Here is a 25,042-nt window from a genome sequence, read left to right as displayed (position 1 = left end):
AATCGTCTCTTCAGAGAAGCTTTTTTTGTAACCACCCAGTCTCTGGTCTCTCTCCTTATATTCTCTCTCAAGATACTTATTTGTCTGTTTTATACTATTTGCTAATTTTTTTTTCCAGTGGAAGTACTGGGAATTGAACCCAGGACCTCGTACGTGCTAAGCATGTGCTCTGCTACTGAACTATACCCGCCCCACCTCTGCAGGATTTGCTGAGTTTTAATTATTTAATTGCTATTTAAGTTTTCCTCATTAGCCTGCCCTTTTGCCTAACATGCCAGAAGTCACATAGTAAGTGATTATTTAATATTAAGGGAATGAGTTGGTTGAAATTTTCAGCAAGATAAATTCCGTATGTTGGTATTAGTTTGTGCCCACTGGGGTATTGTCTGTTTTAATAGCTGTATGACCCATGTTTGTATCACAGCTCAGAGTTCTCTCTTCCCTGGACCAAGTGCTTTGTTTCCTCCAGTCATTTCTTGTGTGCCTTGTGTCAAGACTCTCCACTTTTATGGCTGTTTATTTATGTTAATGAAATTTGGAGGAATGGCTTTATTTGAGAAAATTAAATCGTAGATCTGTTTTTCACACCGAGTCTTCATGGAGACCCTTTCATCCAAATTCCCAAGCCTGCTAGAAGATGGTAACATAAATCTTTGCAGATGACAATTTATTAATATGCCATCTTTTATTCACCTTTATGGCTGCTTTTAGTTGAATTTATTTCAGTTTGTCAGTATTTCGGTCCTTGGATGGGCAATTTTAACAATTACTCCAGACTGTAACTTTCTAGCATATATATGATAAATCTACTTATTCAGTTTTAATGGATAAAGATTTACTGAGCATCTACTTAGCCATACTCTGTATTTGCAGGATGAGTATCTCATGGTCTTCCATTTGTGGAGAATAAAGCTTTAAATTCCCTGAAATGAACCAATCAGTGATGTACTGAACACAATTATTAAACACATACTTCATATGAGACATGTTGTAAGATGTTTGGGAAACAGGTGGTAATAATAGTGCATGACCTTGTGATGATTGTCTCTGTTGGTAGAGAGAACTAATGAGCAGCCAGGCATTACTTAATTGTAACTCGCAACTGTATATAATGAAAGGTGTGGAGTGTGTATGGTGGAGGAGGGGGGATGTATGACCTGGTGTGGGAGGACAGAGAACATTTTCTTGAAGAAGTGACATTTGATCAGAGATCTGAAGGCCAATGAGAGACTCCAAATTATTCCATGCAAGGGGGACAGAGTGTGCCCAGGTACTGAGGCTAACGGGAGCAGAACACATTCTAGAAAATGAGAATAAAGGTGAGGGGGATGAAAAAAAAGGAAGAGGTCAGTGGTAATTGATGCTGTTGGTGAAGATTAGGATGAAATCATTAGGTCTTTATACTAATAGCAATAAGTTTTGTAAACAGAGAAGTAACTCATTCAGATTTCTGTTTTTTTTGGGAGGGGGGCATTAATTAGGTTTGTTTGTTTGTTTGTTTGTTTATTTAACTGGAGGTATTGGGGATTGAACCCAGGACCTCGTGCATGCTAAGCAGGCGCTCTACCACTAAGCCATACCTCCCCCACCCAGATTTCTGTTTTTAACTGTTCTTCTCACTTCAATATGAGGATCGATTTGAGGAGAGTAAGAATGGGTACAAAGAAACGACTTATTAGGATCCTGCATAAGTGACAGTGGTGACAGAGAGAAGGAGAAGTATCCAAAAGACATTTGGAGGTAATATCAGTAGAATTTGCCAATGGTTAGATGCAGCAAGAATGACTGGATTGAGATAAGAGCCTCTGTTAGTGACCCTACCTACTGCTGGTTCCTTTTGAAGTGACAATCAGTTATAATGCTTTGACCGATGTGTTATTTACACAATTGAGTTTTTAGTGTGTGTGTGGGTGGGAGGACATCCCAAAACATGGTGGCTTATTAACAGTCATTTGTTTTCCTCCTAAATATATAGTCTGAGAAGGGCTCTGTGGGTGGGAAGGATTGTCTCTAGGCTTTGCAGTGTTTGCTGGAAGAGCTTGTTCAAACTGCATCAGAAGAATCTACTTCCAAGATGGCATACTCATATGACTGGCATTGGGCGGAGGCTGTTGGCTGGGGGCAGTCACTAAGTTTGGCCAAGTTCAAGGTGCCTGTGGCAGTGAGGGGTAGGGTTGGAGGAATGTCTCTAGTTCTTGACGTGATCACTTCTCAATGGAAGGAATGTTAAAGAATGTGTGATAGATGGTGCCCACTCTGTTTATCAACATTTATGGATGGATTGTACCATTTAAAGTATCAAGTATTATTTCTGAATTAATGACACCTGCATATCTGATGTGCTTATCCAAGACAGTGGAAAGTGGACAGGTAAATAGGTCAGGTTCAAATATACTGTCCAATAACAACACACCACTAGAACCATCTCTCCATAGGGTATACATTTCCAGAAAGCAAGGATATTGTCTTACGCCGTGATTTTAGTCTTTGGAGCAGCACCTGATAAATGCTTGTTGGCTGGACCACTAACTGATATTCTTCTAGTTGTTGTAGAGTGCTTTTTACCCAAACAACCCACATCGTTTGTCTTTCCTTTGTCCAGGAATATACCAGATGATGCCAAATACCTTGTAATAAGAAACATCTGACATTCCTTTCCTGTAACGTCCCCAGCAGTAGCCACTGGATTAACAATACTGTTTCTTAGGATAACCAGTTTGGTTCCTATTTATCACCATTTTTTTTCTATGTATTCACCAACCACCCATTCAATAATTTATCTCATAATTTTTCCAGGGAACAAATACTGAATTTATTAAATTATGGTTTCTAGAAATTAGTCCTTTCTCCCTTTTAGGATAGAGTCAGTATCTACCATTTAATGCTGTCTTTTTCCTGTGCCTATTTACTTTGCAGGATTTTTCAAAAATCATTGAAAATGCTTTCATAAGCCCATTTATACCTTTTTTATACTGTGATGCAATTTTTCTGGACTAGGACATTTGAATCAATATGAAGGATGTGAGGGTTCTTTCAGTATTTTCTTGATTGCTTGAGTATCATTTCATTCAAACATTGTTGGACCATACTTACAAGGTGAAAGATCATTTTCTTTTTGGTGGAAGATAACATCAAAGTAAGAATAGAATAAATGTAGCTTTACCCCTCTCCTCCATTGTCATTAAACGTTCTGGACCATGAAGTCAGGATCTTCAGATTTTCTGTTATGATTACACATTTGAACTTACTTGTTTCCTTTGTCTTGCTTCATGTGATCATATTTCTCTCTTTTTAATATCCTTTCAAAATTTTATCTCAGTTTGAGGGATCCTAGTGACACTATCTCACATAATTTTGGCCTTATTTGACAGGAGTTACATAGATTATCCATTTGGGGCAGTTCATTTTCTTAATACTTTTAAAACATTTTTCCTTGAAGGTAAAATAATCTATTAAAATAGAGTCTTTTGAAGAGAAATTTGTTTACTGGAACCTCTTTTATATATCTTGACTTTTAATACTATGGAGAAATTGACACATAGAGAAAGCATTTCTGCCATCTAAATGTCCATCAATAGATGGCTGGATAAAGAAGTTGTGGTATACCTATTCAATGGAATACTACTCAGCCATAAAACATAAAAATAATACCATTTTCAGCAACATGGATGCACCTAGAGTTGTAATATATAGTGAAGTCAGCCAGAAAGAGAAAGAAAAATATCATATATCACTCATATGTGGAATCTAAAACAGTGATACAAGAGAACTTATTTACAAACTAGAAATAGACTCACAGACATAGAAAACACACTATGGTTATCAAAGGGGAAAGCGGTGGGGTGTACAGATAAATTTGGAGTTTGGGATTAATAGATACACACTACTATATATAAAATAGGTAAACAGCAAGGTCCTACTATAAGCACTGGGAACTATATTCAACAGTTTGTAATAGCCTATAATAAAAAACAATATGAAAAAGAATACACACACACACACACACACACATATATATATATATATATATATATATATATATATATATATATATATGTATAACTGAATCTCTATGCTGGAAACAAGAAACTAACACAACATTGTAAATCAACTATACTTCAATCAATCAATCAATCAATCAATAGATTATTTTTTGATTTTGCTATTGGAGATTAAATCTCAGGCACCTTTGCCATTTTCATGTTACCTCTGTCTCCCTATGATCTTAGTTGCTCTCCTACGGGCAAGACTGGTAAACAGCTCCTTACAAAGGTCTCTTTTTAAAAGCCACCCAGCCTCCTCAGTTGACCATTTCAGTGTCAACATCTGAATAATTCCTTTATATCGCAGAGCCTGCTCAGCACAGCTGTGGGGCACCCAGGTGACACGTTAGTCCTTAGAACCTTAGCTATAAAGGCATTATTTGGTGACTTCAAAAGAAAAACAAACTGCTAATTGGGTCTCAGTTATCTAAATGCATCTTCGTATTTTCTTTATAGGGAAGAGGAGGGGATTCAGCATGGCTCGTATTCATTTTTTCCCTCTGTGTCTCTCTTGAATCACCCTGAGTTAGAAGCAGTGAAAGCTTCATTTTCAGCTGCCATTAAGATATAAAAATGCAGATTCACATCTACGTATTCAGTTTCCCCATAGGCTAAAAATGAAATGTCCTCATCAAATTAATGTTACCTTCTGAATTACTGAGCACATTAAACATAGGGAGAAATTCATGCTTCACATATGCAACTTTATCTTTATTTTACTCAATATTTCGTTCTTCATACTGTCTTCGTAGCAGGGCCTGCAGTCACAACAGAATTTGTACTAAGGCTAAATTTTATTTTCTTCAAGAAAGTAACTTACAAACTGGAGGGAAAAAAAAATCTAGATGAAGCACAAATATGAGCAATGATGCATCATGTGGATTATCCACTCTCCATTTTCTGCATAAGACTTCGTCACTTAATTAGAAAGTCGAATTATGGATTTTCATAACTGTAAGCAACACTGGAAGCAGTTTTCTCCTTTATTTCTGAAACTTACCTTATCATCAGCATTAACAAGGATTTGCATTAAAATACACACTCTTATTCTCAAGGACTCTCAATCTCTAGGCTTTCCAGAATTATATTTTTAACCTTGACCCCAAGTGATTCTTATGATTAGATCAGTGTGGGAAATGATAGTGTAGTAGAAGGTCCTCCCTTTATAGATAAAGAAACTGAGACACAGGTGTCAGCATGACCCAGCCAGCGTTACCCAGCAAGGCGATGGCAGAGCTGAGATGAGAAGCTAGGTTTCCATGGTCAGTTTCCATGGTCTATTCTCAAAATCATTTCTACTTTGATATTTTTATCTCAATTCCTGAAAAATGATTATTCATCCAATTCTCCCCAGTAGATGTTTTGATCATTTTATTAGATCAAATTTGAACAAAAAATATACTGCCTTATTTTCTCTTCCTTGATAGTAAGATATCAGTATTCCTTATCTTTCTGCTCTGGGACCTGCATTGTGGCTGCTCTGCTGAGAATAGGCAACCTTTAGAGAATGGGGAGCCATCCTGGTGACCCCTCTTCAGTGTGCCTGGACAGAGAGCCGGTTAAATATTATGTAACCCCTGGAGAGCTTTGTTCGGTGCACTTTGAAATTAATTATTTAAAATTGTGGTTGAAATTCATGGAAGTCAAAGAGTGCTATTCATAAAACCAATAAGCTTTTACTAATGCATCCATTTAAGAGAAATGTTTGCTATGTCTCTGTTCCAGCTATAGATATGCTGTATTTGAAATAATTCAAAGATCATCATGGCCTGCAGGATAGAGATAAACAGAACATGTCAGTGCTGAAGTATAGGTTTTGAGACAGACTGAAGTTTGGATTTTGACTTGGCTTCCTAATGACTTAGGTAAGTCATTTCCCATCTAAGTCTCAGTATTAAAAAAAAAATCAGTTATGAAGATGATCCCACTTAATTCACATCATTGTCATGAATATTAGGGATAATATGGGAAGTGCTAAGTATGGTGGAAGAAATAAGAAAGACTTCATTTATAATATAAATAAATATTATAATTATAAGCTGCATAATTACATTGTTATTATAAGAAGTGGTAATGGTTGGCACTATTTACAAACCTATGACTCTGACTCATAGATATTGACTCATATATGCTGAATTAAGCAGTAGTGACAGAAGGATAAATATGAGAATTTCCTGTTCTCAAGGTAAAGGATTGATATGACCCAGAGCCCTGCAGGTGGTGCTGAGCGGGGAGGGGTTGACATGTAATATTGTTAAGTGTTGCCCACATAGTTTTAGACTGGAGACTACTTTCTATATCAAATATTCCAAGCACTTGGCAGAGAAAGGTTAAAATGAGCTAATATAATACCCATTTTCTGTTATGGTTTAACTATTAAAATAGCATTACTTGAACTTATTTGGCTATATGTATTTTTTCCATGAAAAGCAAAATAAAAGCTAGATATAGAAAACTGATTGAATGAAACAGTTTTCTAGAGATGGTGACATTCAGGTCATAATCTTTGGAGTCTGAATGGTTATCATTAAATCCTAGCCATGTTAAAACTCTTTTCAAAAAACGTTACTTGTATGATAGAATGTGAATTATGTTTTCTTGAAGCAGTAAATATCTAAGCACAAATCTGTCTTCATTTGTGGATATAGCATTTAAGTATTGCTGACGTATAAAACCAGCATTCAGATACATTCCTACTTATGCCAAGTAATTTTATTTATAATCAGATTTGGGTGATAAATAATAAGTCCATGATTCAGGAACTATGTTAACATTTTAAACTTAAATTTAGTTTTAATTCTGTGAAAATAGGCACAATAAAATATCAAAATATCTCTTAAGATTCTTCTACATGTAACAAAAATGGCACTAGAAGCTTTAAACCTACTTTTCACTTCTGATTATTTAATAGTGATCATCTTAGTTTTCAACAATTGCATAAGAATAGATTCAAGACATATGTTAACTCTAACAATTGTCATGTTTTTTTCAATTCACATGATTAAAAAGTTTGCTGAAAGAGGCTTCAAGCGTAAAGTTTTATTCTGAGATGAACATTTCCAGCGAACGTCAAACTGCTCGCAACCTCCTAAAAAACACACAGAGAATACGACTGTGGCAGTATAGTTGAGTGCTTCCATAATAAAACTCAAGTAATTGGAAAATTAAGTTTCTGTGGTGTGCTTACAGTAAAAAGTAGATTATGGCAATCATTGAAAACTTAGTTTTTCTGAATTAAAACTTAAGATTAAACTAGGGTTTAATCTAGCTGTTTTTAGGTATGACGTTTCGAAAGATGTTGAACAGTGTTAAGTGTTCTGGGGTCATTGCTAGGTGTTACTAACTGCAACACTCTTTCCAAACAATCGCTAAGTATAAGTTAACTTGAAACAACAGCCAATATTTTTATTTTACAAAAATTGTTAAATACGCCGGTTATTTCAAAGCAAAAAGAGAAAAGGACTCATGGCAACTTTTGAAGAGAACATTTTACAAATTGTCAGACACATTCTTCTCACTCTTCCAAATCTGCATAAATAATCACTATGTAGCCAAGACATCAAATCTTCATATCAATGCCCATGGAGTTCATAAAATTTCAGAATTCCATTGAAATTCAATAGGAATTGAAGAATCAGATTATCTCCCTTGTTACGTAAAGAAAATTAATGTTGAGCTCTGAATGGCATATCGCATCTAGTATTCTGCATCAGAAGATCTTTCCAGGTCTCTCTGCACAGTCTCCTCTTGTCTGTTGGAACGCGGAATGGAGCCAGATTTTAGATTTAACAAACATACATTTTGATCAAATTCCAACATCATCTGTTTGACATTTTCAGTATTTTAATTTATTCTTTCTTTTTAACACAGGTATTTCATTTCCACCCTTTCTCAGTTTGTTTAGTTATAAATGTATACGGGATATGGTTATAAGATTGAAGGGGTATTCAAAAGCTTTGCATGGAAATATTTGAATAAATGTCCTAGTAATGAGAATGAGCCAGCCAGTTTAGGTAATCCGGTAAGTAAGTTAGCTTGAATTTTGTTATCATAGCCTTTATCAGATAGATGGATAGACAGATGGTAGGTAGATAGATAGATAGATAGATAGATAGATAGATAGATAGATAGATTGATAGATTGATCGATCTGATGTCATTAGGAGTCTTCTATGTCTCCTGAGATCTTAACAAGGATGCTTCAAAACCCAATTTCTGTGGAATGATCATGTCACAAGCCAACCAACACACACTTTGACGTTGCATATTATACATTCATATTCCTAAAGTTCCCTTAAATTATAAAGCCATCTTCCTCTCTTCATCTTCCATCTTTCTTCTCCTGCTCTGCAAGAACAATGACCAAAAAAAATTATCTTATTTTCAATTATGTCTCTATATCCTGGTATTCAAGTCTTACCTCCAAGCAACTCACCAATCTATTTTTCCAAACAAAGATACTTCCTCCCTGAGCAATGTTGTGGTGCCAGCTATAAAGACAATTAATTTCAATCTAAAACTATGTAGTTAAATCAATATGAACATTGATATTGACATTGCTGATTATATTTTGCATATTGTATTGGCGAAGCGGGTGAATTCTGAAAAAAAGAATACTGAATCTAATTGTAGTACTACCACTTATTTGAATTGCTTAACTTCTGAACCCCAGTTTCTTCATCAGTAAAATGGGGAGACTAATGTTCATTTTATAGGGTTGTAGGATTAATAGTAAGGAGTGTTAAATACTGATTAATATCCTTAGTCTATCAAAGGCACTCAGTTTCCTCAAATATAAATTGGAGATAATAATAACACCTGCTTCATAGAGTTATTGTGAGGTATGAGAGAAAAAAATGCAGTTGAGTTTCACAGTAAGTAGCCCCAGGCACAGCACTGAGCAATATATTATATTGTCCCTGCTTTTACTTGTAACTCAACATCATTTTTCTATACACACTGTATATTTACTGTATCTGGCAATTAAGTGTAACAATAATTGCTCATTGCTTGTATTATTTTAATAACATTTTTATATATAATATTAAATCAGATAGTATATTATTGTCCACGTCATAAGGAAGCCTTTCTACTGGGTCAACAAATTCAAACTGAAACACTAGCATGTATTTAATAGACAAATATAAAATACCTAGGAAGAAATATAGACTTTCCGTGTCACAGTCCTTTACGTCCAAATCCTTATGTAGTAGTAAATTTCACGTTAAGAAAGAAGATAACCTGTTACCCTTGTTATCTACTTAACTGGATGTTTATAATAGAACGGCAATGTTCTTGGTGTAGTCTTCACAGGTGACTATTTCTTGTGTGTACATATATGTGTGTGCTGACAAGGCTAATGCAGTCAGCAGGAAAATAGAAAAAAATATACATCTTGATAAGAAAGTAGATCAGAATGATTAACTTAGACTTGTAGAGGTGGTTTTAAATGTTTATCACGTAGAAAGATGCAGGCAAATCTAGCATATGTCAAACAAATTGTCATGAGAAAGGAGAATAGCTTAAGTGGTATAAAAGAGATTTCCAAGTAAATACTTTGGCAAGGTTCATACTCAGTTGCTTAGTTTAGCTTTTGAAGTGGTGACCTGGAAAAAATTCATAAAAGTCCTTGAATATTAAAATGATTTGCTCTCATAGCAGTCACACCGTCTCGTTCTTTGTAGCATCTGCAAGCATCAGAACAAGGCTCTACCTCTTGCCTCCAAGTCTAGGGTTTAAAACAACAACAACAAAAAATTAATACATAGCTGAAGTCTCCTGGCTACATTCATATCTTCCTGGTTTCCAGCCAGTTCTTAATTGAATTCGGTTAGTCTAATTGCTCCTCAGAGATGTCCATAAAATGGGCTCTCCTGGATTTCCTAGCAGAAGTGCCATTGTCTCTGCTCTGCATTCCCAAGCAGACAGCAAAGCTGACATCAGGCTCCGTCTTGCTGAACAATGACTCTTTAATGTGGTCACCTCGTGTGCTTTGTATTTCAATTATAATTTAGGATGAATTAAAATCCATTTAAGTGGATAGCATCGCCCCTTACTACTCTGATGGAAATCCATTTTGGAACATTCTATCTCTTTAAGGTGGCTCAGTAAGATAGTATGTAACCTTAATGTTATACCATCTATTTCATTCTCCTGTGTCATTTCATCCTACGTTTTTGTTGATGTCCATCAATCAAATAAAATGCAGTCGTGTGTTTATGCCATATGCTCTTCATAGATGAAACATCAAAATTTGACACTTCAAGGTATATTTAAAAATCCAGGATTTTGTGTTTCGACATTAAAGAGCAGATATTAGACTCAAGCTGTTCATGGAAGTGAGTCAAGTTACTTGCTATAAATCAAAGTATCACATTATGATGTTTCAACATAGAAGTATCTCACAGAATGAAGTCTAAGATTACAAAGTTATTAATAATAACATCATGCAGGATTATAGCAATTCACAGTTCATGAAGGAGTTCATTCCCACGTGCTTGGTCGTTTATGTCAGCCCTGTGAAAGAGTGTTATTATTCCCATTTCATACATCAAGAGTTGGCAAACTGTGCTCTGTGGGCTAAATCTGGCCAACCACTTGTTTGTGTAAATAAAATTTTATTGGATCACAGCCATGTCCAATCATTTACATATTTTTTTTATAGCTGCTTTGGACCTACAGGGGCAGAGTCGAGTAGTCAGAACAGCGAAGTATAGCCCACAAAACCTAAAATATTTACTATCTGATCCTTTGCAGAAAATGTTTGTCCGACCCTTTTATAAATGCCTAAACTGAAATGCAAAAAGTTTGACTAGTGCTACATATTTATGTACCTAATCGAATGCACATGTGCAATCAATCAAATGCAAAGCCAACTCTTTTAAATCCATGTCCAGGCTTATTTTCTCCATAACATCATATGAACATTAGCAGGAAACACCTGTCTTAGCAATGAAAAACTGTACAATCGATTTTGATTTGATATGGCTGCATAGATGCCTTTTCAGTGCACAACTATGCAATTGTCTGAACTCTACAAGGAATAGAAACAATGTGAGGGGGAAACTGAGGCAGCAGACATCACATTCCAAAGCCAGTGAGTATCAGCCCTGAGGAGCCGACCGTACAAGGTGATGCAACCTTTGCCAGAGGGGTGTGCAACTTTCCAGAGGCCAAAACTCAGGAACTAGGTGCCCAAACGGAAAGATGCTTGAGTGACAGGGGTCACTGATGGGAGATGAAGTTAGAATACTGAGGTTCCGAACAAACCAACAGAAATATCCTGGATTCCCGGGCACTGCTGCGCCACCCGCTCTCACAGATGTTTTTTAGACTCGGGAGCTCTGGGAGGCTCTCCTCTGGTTATTGTGAAAGGTTTCACTGTACTAATAATAGCTACATGGGTTTTTATCAGACAACTCACTCTGTCGTTTCAACAAATACCGTGATAATTAAACACATCTACTTTCTTATTCTAATCTCTGCGCAACTGGCTTGACAATTTCAGCATGTTACTACCTTATTAATAAAGATCAGGTTTTTTTAATGTCATATTAGGTTAGCCCATTGCTTCCTCATATTTATTCAAATATTTTCATTCTCTTTATAACTCTTTATGTCTCTAGTGGACTAATGTGCTCGATTCTTAATTTTTTTGCTCCAAAGGAGTTATGATTCAATATATGTCAATACAGATTTCATACATGTTTAAATCACTTTGGCTTATAAATTAAACCCTTAATAAGACACCAAAAAGTTTTTGACCCCACTCCCACCTACACAATACTAATAGATAAATAAGTCCTTCAAATTACATAGTTCATACAGTTCACTGATCTATGGATGTGATATTTAAAAGTTGCATATACAAATTATATATATATAATTTAATAAGGAACACAAGTTCATTAAGAATGTGACCAGTTTGAGGAAGAAAATATTCAGAACTACACATGGCAAGATTTGTATTTATAACCATCTCCTTGGTTGCCTGTGTATAAGTACATTTAAGTACATATGCACAATCGTATCATCCTGTGTATATATTCTGTAACTCTTTTTAATTGAAAAAAATTTGGAATATCTTAATAAAGTGAATTATGCAAAGGGATATAGTATGCTTTCTACATTTCAAAGCAATAAAATGTAAAAAACAAATACTATAATATAAAACTATGTAAAATTGCAAAATTATATAATGCATGGCATACAGAATAATAATGGTAAACAACACAGGAAACAAACATAACCGTTTCTGGATAGGGCTTAACTCTGGACAAGGAGGAAAGAGAAAAGGAGAGTGGTAAGAGGGTTTTAAAACTGTATCTAAGTTTTATTTCTTTATAAAATAATCTGTGGGACATATTGCAAAGCTTTAACGTTTGCTAAATCTGACTAGAGTTGACCCTAGAACAAGGGTTTGAACTGCATAAGTTCACTTACATGCAGATTTTTTTCAGTAATGAAATTGCAGCACTGCACAATCTACAGTTGGTCGAATCTGTGGATAAGGAGGAACTATTTTTTTGGAGAGCCACCTGTAAACTTTATTCTAATTCTCAAATGCACAGAGGGTCAAAGCACCTAATCTCCACATTCTTCATATGGTCAACTGTATCTCTGGTCTTCTGCTAGTACCATACTGTTTTGATTACTATACCTTTATAATATAGTTTGAAACCAATAAGTGATACCTCCAGCTTTGTTCTTCTTTTTCAGGATTGTTTTGGATATTAAGGATCTCTTATGTTTCCATATTTAGAACTGATTTTTCTATTTCTGTGAAAAATTCCTTTGGAATTTTGATAGAAATTGTATTGAATCTGTAAAGCCTTTTGGGTAGTATGGATATTTTAACAGTAGTAATTCTTCTAAGAACATGAAGTATTTTTCAGCTTCTTTTATCAATGTCATAATTTTCAGTGTAAGGTCTCTCACCTTTTTTCTCAATATTTATTCTTTTTGATGCTATTGTAAATGGAATTGTTTTTTTTAATTTCTCTGATACATCATTGTCAGTGCATGGAAATACAACAAAATTTTTTGTGTTGATTTTATGTCCTTAAACTTTACTGAATTTGTTTATTAGTTCTAACTGGTTTTTGTTGGAGTTTTTGGTTTTTTTGCACAGAAGATTATATAATCTGCAAACAGATAACTTTACGTCTTTCTTTCTGATTTGGATACCTTTTATTTATTTTTCTTGCCTAATTGCTGTGGCTAGGATTTGAAGTATTATGTTGAGTAGAATTGGCAAGAATGGGTATCATTGTCTTATTGCTGATCTTAGAGGAAAGCTTTCAAGTTTTCCCTGATGAGTGTGAGTTAACTGTGGCCTTGTCATAAATGGCCTTTATTATGCTGAGATACATTCCTTTTATATCAATTTGTTGAAAGCTTTTGTCAAAAGGATGATGATTTTTGTGAAATGCTTTTCTGCATCAATTGAGATGATCATGTTATGTTTATCCTCTGTTCTGTTAATGTAGTGTACCACATTGTTTGGTCTGTGATATGTTGAGACATCTTTGTATCCAGGCATAAATAACACTTGATTATGGGGCATGACCCTTTTAATGTGCTGATGAATTCAGTTGGCTAGTATTTTCGATAATCTTTGCATCTATATACATCTATATACAGGGATATTGATAATTTTCTCTCTTGTAGCTTCCTAGGCTGGTTTTGGTTCAGGATAATGCTGGTTTCATAAAATGGGTTTGGAAGTGTCCCCTGTCTTCAGTGTTTTGGAAGAGTTTGGGGAAAACTGGTATTACTTCCTCTTTAAGTGTTTGGTAGAATTCACTAGTGAAACTGCTTGGTCCTCAGCCTTTTTTGTTGTTGTTCTGACAATTTTGATTACAGATTCAATTTCTTTACTCTTTATTGGTGTGTTCAGATTTTCTGTTCCTTTGTATCTCAGTCTTTGTAGGTTGTATGTTTCTAGAAATTTATCTATCTCTTCTAGATTATCCAATTTATTGTCATATAATTTTTCATAGAATAATCCTTGAAATTTCTGCATTGTCGGTTGTAATGTCTTCTGTTTTATTTCTGATATTATTTGATGCTTCTCTCTTTATTTTCCATAATTTGTCTTGCTAAGTTTTGTCAATTTTGATTATCTCTTCAAAATAAGCTCTTTGTTATTAATCATTTCCATTTTTTATGTCTCTTTATGTTTCTGCTCTGATATTTATTGTTTCTTTCCTTCTGCTAAGTCTGGGATTAGTATGTTCTTTTTATAAATCCTTGAAGTGTAAATTTAAGTTATTTATTTGGAACCTTTTTTGTTGTTGTCAATATAGACATTTAGCATTATAAACTTCTCTTTTAGAATTCTTTTTCTGCACCTCTGAAGTTTTGGTATGTTGTGTTTCCATTTTGTTTATGTTTGTGTTGTGTTTCCATTTTATTTGTTTCAAAATATTTTTGACTTCCTTTTGATTCCATCTTTGACCTATTGGTTGTTCAGGAATTTGTTGTTTAATGTCCACATATTTGTGAATTTTCCAATTTTCCTCCTGTTATTGATTTCTAGTTTCATGTCAGTTTGGTTGGAAAATGATGCAGGATATGAATTCGGTCTTCTTAAATTTGTTAAGATTTGTTTTGTGACATTACATATGGTCTATCATGGAAAATGTTCCATGCGAATTTGAGAAAAGTGTGAGTTTTGCTGCTGTTGGTTGCAATATGCTGTTATGTGTTGGCTAAGACCACTTGCTCTAAAATATAGCTTAAGTCCAATGTTTTCTAATTGATTTTCTGCCTGTTGAACATGGCATATTGAATTCTCTTTCAATTATTACATTGCTGTCTATGTCTCCCTTCAGAAGTGTTAGTGTTCCTTTAATACATTTAGATACTGCAATGTTGGGTCCGTATATATTTATAATTGTTATATCCTCTTGATGAATTGACTATTTAATCATTATATAATGATCATCTTTAACTTTTTAACTTAAAGTCTATTTTGTCTGTTAAAAGTAGAGTTACCACTGTTCTTTTTTGGTTTCCATTTGTATGAAATATCTTTTTCCATCCCTGCAATTTCAGGCTATATGTGTCCTTAAAGCTAAAATGAGTCTCTTGTATGCAGCATGTTGTTGGATTTAAAAAAAAATTCAGCCACTTTTTGTCATTTGTTTAGAGAATTTAATGCATTTAAATTTAGAGATTTATTGATAGATACAGACTTATTATTACTATCTTGTTGATGGTTTTCTGGCTGTTTTATAGTTCCTTTCCTTTTCTCTTGCTGTCTTTGTGATTTGATGATTTTTCTATAGTGATGTGCCTTGATTCTTTTTATCTCTTGTATATCTACTGTTGGCTTTTGTGTTGTGATTACCATGAGGCTTACATAAAACAGCTTACAGTTACAGTAATCTGTTTGAAGCTGATCACGCCTTAACTTTAGTCAAATGCAAAATCTCAACCCTTTTACTTTCCCCATTCCATTTTATCATTTGATGTTACATTTACATCATTTTATATTGTGTAACCATTAACAAATTATTATAGCTATAGTTACTTTTAATACTTTTATTTTTTAACCTGTATATTAGAGTTAAGTAATTACATGCTGCTGTTACATTATTAATCTGAATTTCATCATATACTTCCTTTTACCTGTAAGTATTATAATTTCCTATGGTTTTGTGTTACTCATTACTGCATCTTGTTTCAGCTTGAAGAACTCCCTTTAGCATTTCTTTGGTATAGTCATGATGAACTCCCTCAGTTTTTGTTTGTCTGAGAAAGACTTTATTACTGATTCATTTCTGAAGGACAGCTTTGCCAGGTAAAAAGTGTTTGGTTGGCAGTTTTTTTCTTTAAACACTTTGAATTTATTATTCCACGCTCTCCTGGCCTGAAAGTTTTCTGCAGAGAAACTCTCTGATAGCCTTATGGGGGTTCCCTTGTACACAATGTTTCTTTTTTCTTGTGGCTTTCAAATTTCTCTCTTTGTCTAAATTTTGGCAGTTTTGTTTTAATGTGCCTCTGTGAAGTTTTCTCTGGCATAAATCTGCTTGGGGACCTAGGGGCTTCATTTAGCTGGATGAACATACTCTCCCCAAGTCTGGGAAGATTTCAGCCATCATTTTTAAAAATTAGCTTTCTGCCTCTTTCTCTCTCTCTTCTCCTTCTCGGACTTCCATATGTATGTATGTGTTGTTTCTCTTGACATTGTCCTATAATTGATATAGCCTTCTTTTTTTCATTTTTTCTCCTCTGACCGCATTATTTCAAATGACCTGTCTTTGAGTTCACAGATACATTTTCTGCTTGATCACATCTTCTGTGATGGTCTACTCATTTTTTGTTTCATACAGTGTAATCTTTAGCTCCAGAATTTCTGTTTGTTTGTTTTTTTTTAATGATTTTTCTGTCTCTGTTCAACCTCTCATTTTGTCCATGTATTATTTTCCTGATTTTATTGAGTAGTCTGTGTTCTCTTACAGCTCACTGATCTTCCTTAAGCTAATTATTCTGAATTTTTGTAAGGCAATTAGTAGATTTCCATTTCTTTGGGTCAGTTACTAGAAAATTATATTGTTCCTTTGGTGATGTCATGTTTCCTTGATTTTTTATGTTCACTGAAGTCTTGCATTGTTGTCTCCAATGTTTTTACTGACTGGCTTTAGGAGAGAAACGCCTTCACTAGTCAGTTCAGCTAGGGATTCTGAGGCTTTCTCAGACCTTTTCTGTGGATATATCTGCTCTACACTTCAGGTTCCCTCTTGTGGGATAAAAAGTGTGTGTTGTATGCCGACCCTCAATCCTGCAAACCTCTAGTTTGTTTTCCGTAAGGCAGTGTCCTGAAATACTCAAGCTCGTGAGTCTTTTGTCAATCTCACAGGGTTGGGAGGCTTTTTGTGAGTCCTTGCCAGCTGTTTGCAAAGGCTCATACATACTTGCTGTCTATTGGAGTGTGTGTGGGGATCTGGCCATGGCAGAACAGAGAGTTTGGGTGAGATGTGCAGAGCACTGGAGCATTGGGGTACCTGTGTTCCTGTGGAGGGGTCTGCAGGGAAGTTGTCCTCAGCAGCTGGTGAGCTGGCTTCCTGATGCAGTCCACCAGGAGACTGATAGAATGAACTGTGAATTGATGAATAACATCCCTTTAAAGTGTCCTGAACTCTGGTTACTGTGCCCCCCATCTCTCCTGACCCATCAGCTTTGCAGGTCACCTCAGTATTCCAAGTGGGGCATGAAAGAAGTGGGCCTTTGGGCAGCACCCTGCACGATGGGGAAGCCAGGCACCTACGACAATGCTCTCATTTTCCCCGTGGTAGGGGTCCTGGGCAGAGGGGATCTCTCGGCACTGAGCTACAACACTGGGGGAGGAGTGATGTGGATGGAGTGAAATTGTTTTCTTACCATATTCAATGTGTCCATCTCAGATTTGTTTGCTCTAGTGATGTGCTGGAACTTCTCTGCTGAACTCTTGAACTCTCCCAAAGATACTCTCATTTGTGGCTGATTGTCACAATTGGTTTTCTGGTGGGGAGGCAGGGAGGTGACAGTAGAAAATTCTAGTCTGCCATCTTGCTAATGTCCCATTTTCCATCCTTGCCATGATGTTTAAAAATTCCCACTCATAACTTGTTTTTAAGGAATGTATATTTGGCTTTTTTTTAAAAACTTTTTTTTGTCATCACTTTTAATGACTATAAAATTATATCATAAGAATGTGCCATACATAGTTCATTTAAACATTACTTTCTTGATAACTTTGAAAGTGTCTAAAATTTTGGTACTATAAATCATATCACAATTATCAAACTTTTCTAGTTCACATTTCTAATGACATTTTAGATGAATCTCTTCTAAGTGTAACAGATGACAATTTCTAAGGATTTGTGTATATTTATATTGCCAAGTTACCAAATGTCGTAAACGAATTTGTGTTAATTTACACCCCAAACAAAAATGGACAAGAGCGACTAATTCAATAAATGTCTCCCACCGCAGTATTCACAACTAAAAACATTTTTCTGTTGATAAATGAGTAAGACATATGATTATTTCTTTAAGGATCACCACTGCTTATTCCTAATGAGAATATTTTCAGATATGTATTGACTGTTTTGCCATCTTCAGTGCAGTGAAATGGTTAAAGGCATGGCCTTCGGCGTAGAGGGAGTTGAGTTTGAGACCAGGCTCTGATATCATTGGATGTGTTCCCTTGGATGTATTAATTCATCTAAGACTTTTTTTTTTCTTTTGTGTATTACTTCGCTGGGGCTGTTGTAACAAAGTACCACAAACTGGGTGGATTATAAACAGAAATTTACCTTCTCACAATTCTGAAGGAAAGAGATTTGAAATCAAGGTGTCAGCAGGGTTGGTTCCCTTGGAGTGATGCGAGGGTAAGGGTCTGTTTGAGGCCTCCCTTCTTGGTTTATATGGGCTGTCTTCTGAGAATCTCTTCACATCCTCTTCTTTCTGTGCATGTCTATGTATGTGTCAAACTTCCCCTTTTTATATCACCATTGGTCATTCTGGATGGGGCCCACGCAAATGACTTCATTTTAACTTGATTACCTCTATAAAAACGATATCTCTAGATAAGCGTACTGGGGCTTAGGACTCCAACATCTTTTTGGAGGGGACACCATCAACTCATGACAGGTGTAATATCATCTCATCACAAGCTCATTGTGGTGATTAATTGCTGCCAAGCTCTTAACACAGAATGTGGCAGAGTGCAGTCGGATTCCCTGTCAGCTAATGTTATGTGTTAAGATTCTTGCTCCTATAGTCTTTCCATTTTTCTCTTGAGATTATTTTTCTTATAAATTCTTAAGACATGTTTCCACAGGAACAAAATAAATTAAAAATGTAAATATAATTTCCCAGTTTTCAAAGTTTTCTCATTTTAATTTATATAATTAAGAAGTATTTTATAAACAAATCTACTATCCTTTTTTTTTTTTTTTTTTTTTTTTTATTTCTCTCTCTTTCTTTTTTCTTAATTCAGGTAATGCTTTCCCCACAGTAGGGTGAACTAAATGGGCATCTTTATTTTCATCTAATTATTTGATTAGTTGGTTTCGCCCATGCACCTGCTCCATGTATGTGTCCTCTGTAATCCCAAGCTGTGATCGTGTGTGATACCTGAGAACATGGTAATTAAGCACTCCAATGATGAGATTAGGCAATAAGGAATGATGAGGGTGTTTTGTAGATGCAATTAGGATTTCTTTTTTGTTTTTGGAGGGGGAGATAATTAGGTTTATTTATTTATTTATTTTTAACGGAGGTACTGGGGCTTGAACCGAGGACCTAGTGCATGCTAGGCACATGCTTTATCACTGAGCTGTAGCCTTCCCCTGCAATTAAGATATCTAATCAATTAAGTTCACCAAGAAGGAGATCATCCTGGTTAAGTCGGACATAAGTGAGCCCTTTGAGGGTCTGGAGGTCAGAGATGGAAAAAGGCGGAGAGATTCAAAGGGGAGAGAAGTCCTGTTGTCCTGGCGTCAGCAATCTGCCCTCTTGGGGAGAGGGCCATGTGCCAGGAACAGCTGATGACCTCCAGTAGCTGAAGACCTCAGTCCTGCCACTGCCAGGCACTAAATTCTGTGACAACAACTGAGCTTGGAAGAGCACCATAAACATCAGATAAGATAGGAGCCTGGGATACGCGGAGTAGAGCTTTGTGAGATCCTGAGCACAGGAACTAATGTGTACACACACTCCACACACCAAGAAACTTGAGACGATACATCTGTGTTTTTTAAAGCCACTAAATGTGTGGCAATGTGTTATGTTGTAACACATAATTAATACACCTTATCATATACTCCTGGCACTATGCATGGATTCCTAGCAGGTACCTAAAATGCCACATTTTCCATTTCTAAGCATTTATATATTTTTGAATCTCTTGGAAGAATCAATGTGTTTAAATTATTTCACTTTATAGTTATGGTTTCATATTATAGATATAAATCATATAATATGATTTAATCTGTAATTCAATTTTCACACTTTTTTATTTCTTCTCCCAAAATTTCTAGACATATTTTCAACAGCTTATTAGGGGTTGATGAAAAAGTGGATAAATTATTCTTAATAATGACTGCATTTTGTTTGTCAAAGTATAGCATTACAGAAATAAAAATGCAAGCCATGGACAGGGAGGAATTTTCACAATATACATGTAAATAGTGTTTACCAATGGGCGTAAGTGTAACATACAGAAGCTGTTAAATGTTTGTACCTAACAAGCTAACATAAACGATTGTCTAGTTAATTGAACTTTATCAGTGATTCAAGGAAGAACCTGATTAAGATGATTAGCAAGATGCCTTATCTTTGATATCAAGTTCCTCTAAAAGCAGCTTAGAAAGAAATTTTTGTAAAACATTTTAAAAAAAATCAGTTGTGAATATAAAAATCTTTGACGTGGGTCAAAAGAGATGACCAGGGTCTGTCTCACCTTCACCAGGGACCTAGTGTCCTGGAATTAGAACTCAGCCCACCAACCTTTAATACAGACAAAAGAAAACAAATGGTAAAGGAAATGACTGTAGCCCAGAGAAGACAGGTGCTGGGAGATAAGGTGGTTTTGGATTATGCAACAGCTTCCAACACACGTTCATTTTAGCTCTGTCCAGGCAAGATCTTCTGTTGCCAAAATGGTCTCAAACATTACTTTTAGAATGTTATTTCCCAATTCAGAAAATTTTAACTGTATCAAATGTACACTTTTTGTTGCCCCTTGAATGTGTTCCTCACCTTTCTTCACCCTGTCCTCCCAGGAGCAGCTATGTTTCTCTTGAGTTGGATTATTTATTTTGCCAGCTGACAACTGTGTCATGATCATTTCTCTCTCCAATTCTTTTTTCCAGTTATTTCCTAGCCATAAATTCAGTTTAATGAGTATATTCACTGAGCTCCTCATCTATGGAAGACACTGTGAGAGATGCCAAATGAACTGAAACACTGCCTTCACGACTGCATATAGGGTCTTTAACATGTTGGATGCTGAGAAGATACATGAGACAAGGAATGAATACATAATCAGCACTACATGAATAACTTTCCCTTTGCCCCTTCATTTTTGAAAAGGAGTTAAGGTATCAAAATTCATTTTCTCCCAAAGCCTTCCTTAATTACTCTAATGCTTAATTGCTTTCTTCTTTAGCTATTACAGTCTACACCCACTGCTTCAATGGTGGTCCAAGGGCCAGAGTTTATTAGAAATGCAGAGTCTCAGGCCCTCCACCAGATCTACTGAATCACAGCCTGCCCTTTAAGAAGGTCCTTGGTGATTCATAGTACATAACAAATTTAAGAAGCACTCGTCTGTTCCATGGAATTTGACATTTTGGGGGTATATTACCTATACCATTGTTTATTGTTTCCCTGACTAATCTCTTACCTGTCAAGCACAGGGATCGCCACACGCCTATGAATCCCCTTGGGACAGTTGTTGACTTGCTATATAATAGACTCAGAATAAATGCCTGTTGACTGATCACATTCAGACACTGCCAGGATGTTTATAATTCATAAACAGTGTGTTATAGTTAATGTATAATACAAGCTAGTGAGAGGAAGTGTAGTCATGTAACTCCATCACGATAACCAGAGGAAATACTTAACACCGACTCAGTAATCTAACATATGATCTATTTTGAAAATTTTTCACTTTTTCTAATAATATTCTTTTCACTTTAAAAAATATCCAGAATCCTGTGCTATACTTGCATAGCACAGGGAAACACATAAAAGATCTTGTGGCAGCTCACAGCGAAAAAGAGTGTGACAATGAATATATGTACGTTCACGTATAACTGAAAAGTTGTGCTCTACTCTGGAAATGGACACAACATTGTAAACTGACTATAATTTAATAAAAACAAGTTTAAAAAAAATCCAGAATCCAATGAAATTTAGAGCATTGCCTTTGGTTGTAAAGTTTCCTTTTACCTGGAAGAGCCCCTCCCTTCTTTTTGTGCCTTTCCGGATATTACCATTTGAAAACAAAAATAACAAAACATTTCAGGCCACTTGTTTTTTAGAATGTCCCTCAATTTGAATTTGTCTGATTAGGACCTTATTGTGACAATCGGATTAAATACTGTTTTGGAAATAACATTAAATAGGTGACATGTCCTCAGTATATCATAGCAAGACACCCACCATGCCTGTGTGCTCCATATGGAAGCCTTTAGTTCTGAAGGCTTGGTTGAGGTGTCCAACAGGTTTCTCCATTGCTAAGGTGTCCTTTCCTTTTTTTAATCAGTATGTAACATATTCATAAAAAGTCTTTGAGACTAGGTGAGGACCCTGTTCCCAATCATTCACCTCATGGTTTTAGCATCAATGGATGATTCTTTTCTACAGCATGTATTATTTTAGTGGTTTCTAAAGGTAATTTTTAATCTGTCTTCCCTTCTACAATTACTGTTCATCATTCTTCTGTAAAGGACAGCTCCCCTCGTACCCACCTCCACTGTATTTTTGAGTATCACTGATGACTCAGTTAACATAAACACACATTCAGTGTGTGGCACTTCCTCCCTGTCAGCATAGATATTCCAGGCTTACCTTACCTCGCGCTTTTCACAGTTCAGTCCTGGAATCTGCCATTTCTCCAGTAGTCCTTTCCCAACCGCGTTTTCTGATGAATGTCATTGGGCACTGGAAATATGCATAGCTCTTGAGTTAGCATTGCCTCAAGGCCTGCCAGGATCAGAGCTGGGGAATTCACCTGTTCATGTTGGTACCTTCAAGTCCAAGGCCATTCACTGTATCTTCTTTCTGTCCTTCCTGCGTCTGTATTTGCACCTCTCTTCCCTCACATTGAGAACCTTGGTTCTGAACTATATCAACGTCTTTATTTATTTACTCTACTTTCATGACAAAAGAAATGGTTTAGAGTCCAAACACGCCACCTACTTACCAAATATGGCTCAAATATTTCTGCTGTTCATTTTATCTTTGAATAGTTTTCTTGAGGGTGTGTGGTAAGAGGACTGTATCCAAAATTACATGCACATATTCTTTTTTTTTAACTTTTTTTAATTGATTTATAATAATTTTACAATGTTGTGTCAAATTCCAGGGTAGAGCCCAATCTTTCAGTTATACATGAACATATATATATTCATTATCACATTTTTTTCTCTGTGAGCTACCATAAGATCTTGCTATACAGTATAATCTTGTTTATCTATTCTACATTTTGAAATCCCCATCTATCCCTTCCCACCCCCTGCCCCCTTGGCAACCACAACTTTGTATTCAATGTCTATGAGTCTGTTTCTGTTTTGCATTTATGTTTTGTTTGTTTTGTTTTGCTTTGTTTTTAGATTCCACATATGAGCGATCTCATGTGGTATTTTTCTTTCTCTTTCTGGCTTACTTCACTTAGAATGACATTCTCCAGGAGCATCCATGTTGCTGCAAATGGCATTATGTTGTCAGTTTTTATGGCTGAATAGTATTCCATTGTATAAATATACCACCTCTTCTTTATCCAATCATCTGTTGATGGACATTTAGGCTGTTTCCATGTCTTGGCTATTGTGAATAGTGCTGCTATGAACATTGGGGTGCAGGTGTCATTTTGGAGTAGGGTTCCTTCTGGATATATGCCCAGGAGTGGGATTCCTGGGTCATATGGTAAGTCTATTTCTAGTCTTTTGAGGAATCTCCGTACTGTTTTCCACAATAGCTGCACCAAACTGCATCCCCACCAGCAGTGTAGGAGGGTTCCCTTTTCTCCACAGCCTCTCCAGCATTTGTCATTTGTGGATTTTTGAATGATGGCCATTCTGACTAATGTGAGGTGATACCTCATTGTAGTTTTAATTTGCATTTCTCTGATAATTAGTGATACTGGCCATTTTTTCATGTGTCTATTGATCACTTGTGTTTCTTCCTCAGAGAATTGCTTATTTAGGTCTTCTGCCCATTTTTGGATTGGGTTGTTTGTTTTTTTCTTATTTAGTCATATGAGCTGCTTATATATTCCAGAGATCAAGCCTTTGTCAGTTTCATCGTTTGCAAAAATTTTTCTTCCATTCTGTAGGTTGTCGTTTTGTTTTACTTGTGGTTTCCTTTGCTGTGCAGAAGCTTGTAAGTTTCATTGTGTCCCATTTGTTTATTCTTGCTTTTATTTCTATTGCTTGAGTAGACTGCCCTAGGAGAACATTTTTGAGATGTATGTCAGATAATGTTTTGCCTATATTTTCTTCTAGGAGGTTTATTTTATCTTGTCTTATGTTTAAGTCTTTGATCTATTTTGAGTTTATTTTTGTGTATGGTGTAAGGGAGTGTTCTAGCTTCATTGTTTTTACATGCTGCTGTCAAGTTTTCCCAACCCCATTTGCTGAAGAGACTGTCTTTATTCCATTGTATATTCTTGCCTCCTTTGTCGAAGTTTAGTTGACCAAAAGTTTGTGGGTTCATTTCTGGGCTCTCTATTCTGTTCCATTGGTCTATATGTCTGTTTTTGTACCAATACCATGCTGTCTTGATGACTGTAGCTCTACAGTATTGTCTGAAGTCTGGGAGAGTTATTCCTCCAGCCTCTTTCTTTTTCTTCAGTAATGCTTTGGCAATTCTAGGTCTTTGATGGTTCCATATAAATTTTATTATGATTTGTTCTAGTTCTGTGAAATATGTCCTGGGTAATTTGATAGGGATTGTATTAAATCTGTAGATTGCCTTGGGCAGTGTGACCATTTTAACAATATTGATTCTTCCAATCCAGGAGCATGGGATATCTTTCAATTTTTTAAAGCCTTCTTTAATTTTCTTCATCAGTGGTTTATAGTTTTCTGAGTATAATTCTTTCACCTCCTTGGTTAGATTTATTCCTAGGTATTTTATTACTTTGGGTGCTATTTTAAAGGGGATTGTTTCTTTACTTTCTTCTTCTGTTGATTCATCATTAGTGTAAAGAAATGCAACTCATTTTTGAACGTTAATCTTGTAACCTGCTACCTTGCTGAATTCTTCAATCAGCTCTAT

The 25,042-nt window shown here is 35.7% G+C and overlaps 1 long non-coding RNA gene across 1 annotated transcript in view; it reads left to right on the top strand.

The window, feature by feature from the left end:
- The first annotated feature begins 5,793 nt into the window (after positions 1 to 5,793).
- Positions 5,794 to 25,042, top strand: part of LOC105085049 (uncharacterized) — a 38,135-nt gene continuing 18,886 nt past the window's right edge. The window contains exon 1 of the long non-coding RNA XR_836765.3: positions 5,794 to 5,908. This is a non-coding gene — a long non-coding RNA (uncharacterized LOC105085049). The remainder of the gene's footprint in view (positions 5,909 to 25,042) is intronic.

Source organism: Camelus dromedarius, chromosome 6 (genome assembly GCF_036321535.1).
Source record: "Camelus dromedarius isolate mCamDro1 chromosome 6, mCamDro1.pat, whole genome shotgun sequence".
In the NCBI taxonomy this organism is placed as follows: domain Eukaryota; kingdom Metazoa; phylum Chordata; class Mammalia; order Artiodactyla; family Camelidae; genus Camelus; species Camelus dromedarius.
This window is presented reverse-complemented; position numbering and strand designations above follow the sequence as displayed.